Source organism: Glandiceps talaboti, chromosome 1 (genome assembly GCF_964340395.1).
Source record: "Glandiceps talaboti chromosome 1, keGlaTala1.1, whole genome shotgun sequence".
Taxonomy (NCBI): domain Eukaryota; kingdom Metazoa; phylum Hemichordata; class Enteropneusta; family Spengelidae; genus Glandiceps; species Glandiceps talaboti.
The window spans coordinates 1-2500 of NC_135549.1; positions in this window are offsets into that span (position 1 = coordinate 1).

Consider the following 2500-nt stretch of genomic DNA (forward strand, 5'->3'; position numbering starts at 1 on the left):
CTAACCCTAACCCTAACCCTAACCCTAACCCTAACCCTAACCCTAACCCTAACCCTAACCCTAACCCTAACCCTAACCCTAACCCTAACCCTAACCCTAACCCTAACCCTAACCCTAACCCTAACCCTAACCCTAACCCTAACCCTAACCCTAACCCTAACCCTAACCCTAACCCTAACCCTAACCCTAACCCTAACCCTAACCCTAACCCTAACCCTAACCCTAACCCTAACCCTAACCCTAACCCTAACCCTAACCCTAACCCTAACCCTAACCCTAACCCTAACCCTAACCCTAACCCTAACCCTAACCCTAACCCTAACCCTAACCCTAACCCTAACCCTAACCCTAACCCTAACCCTAACCCTAACCCTAACCCTAACCCTAACCCTAACCCTAACCCTAACCCTAACCCTAACCCTAACCCTAACCCTAACCCTAACCCTAACCCTAACCCTAACCCTAACCCTAACCCTAACCCTAACCCTAACCCTAACCCTAACCCTAACCCTAACCCTAACCCTAACCCTAACCCTAACCCTAACCCTAACCCTAACCCTAACCCTAACCCTAACCCTAACCCTAACCCTAACCCTAACCCTAACCCTAACCCTAACCCTAACCCTAACCCTAACCCTAACCCTAACCCTAACCCTAACCCTAACCCTAACCCTAACCCTAACCCTAACCCTAACCCTAACCCTAACCCTAACCCTAACCCTAACCCTAACCCTAACCCTAACCCTAACCCTAACCCTAACCCTAACCCTAACCCTAACCCTAACCCTAACCCTAACCCTAACCCTAACCCTAACCCTAACCCTAACCCTAACCCTAACCCTAACCCTAACCCTAACCCTAACCCTAACCCTAACCCTAACCCTAACCCTAACCCTAACCCTAACCCTAACCCTAACCCTAACCCTAACCCTAACCCTAACCCTAACCCTAACCCTAACCCTAACCCTAACCCTAACCCTAACCCTAACCCTAACCCTAACCCTAACCCTAACCCTAACCCTAACCCTAACCCTAACCCTAACCCTAACCCTAACCCTAACCCTAACCCTAACCCTAACCCTAACCCTAACCCTAACCCTAACCCTAACCCTAACCCTAACCCTAACCCTAACCCTAACCCTAACCCTAACCCTAACCCTAACCCTAACCCTAACCCTAACCCTAACCCTAACCCTAACCCTAACCCTAACCCTAACCCTAACCCTAACCCTAACCCTAACCCTAACCCTAACCCTAACCCTAACCCTAACCCTAACCCTAACCCTAACCCTAACCCTAACCCTAACCCTAACCCTAACCCTAACCCTAACCCTAACCCTAACCCTAACCCTAACCCTAACCCTAACCCTAACCCTAACCCTAACCCTAACCCTAACCCTAACCCTAACCCTAACCCTAACCCTAACCCTAACCCTAACCCTAACCCTAACCCTAACCCTAACCCTAACCCTAACCCTAACCCTAACCCTAACCCTAACCCTAACCCTAACCCTAACCCTAACCCTAACCCTAACCCTAACCCTAACCCTAACCCTAACCCTAACCCTAACCCTAACCCTAACCCTAACCCTAACCCTAACCCTAACCCTAACCCTAACCCTAACCCTAACCCTAACCCTAACCCTAACCCTAACCCTAACCCTAACCCTAACCCTAACCCTAACCCTAACCCTAACCCTAACCCTAACCCTAACCCTAACCCTAACCCTAACCCTAACCCTAACCCTAACCCTAACCCTAACCCTAACCCTAACCCTAACCCTAACCCTAACCCTAACCCTAACCCTAACCCTAACCCTAACCCTAACCCTAACCCTAACCCTAACCCTAACCCTAACCCTAACCCTAACCCTAACCCTAACCCTAACCCTAACCCTAACCCTAACCCTAACCCTAACCCTAACCCTAACCCTAACCCTAACCCTAACCCTAACCCTAACCCTAACCCTAACCCTAACCCTAACCCTAACCCTAACCCTAACCCTAACCCTAACCCTAACCCTAACCCTAACCCTAACCCTAACCCTAACCCTAACCCTAACCCTAACCCTAACCCTAACCCTAACCCTAACCCTAACCCTAACCCTAACCCTAACCCTAACCCTAACCCTAACCCTAACCCTAACCCTAACCCTAACCCTAACCCTAACCCTAACCCTAACCCTAACCCTAACCCTAACCCTAACCCTAACCCTAACCCTAACCCTCACCCTAACCCTAACCCTAACCCTAACCCTAACCCTAACCCTAACCCTAACCCTAACCCTAACCCTAACCCTAACCCTAACCCTAACCCTAACCCTAACCCTAACCCTAACCCTAACCCTAACCCTAACCCTAACCCTAACCCTAACCCTAACCCTAACCCTAACCCTAACCCTAACCCTAACCCTAACCCTAACCCTAACCCTAACCCTAACCCTAACCCTAACCCTAACCCTAACCCTAACCCTAACCCTAACCCTAACCCTAACCCTAA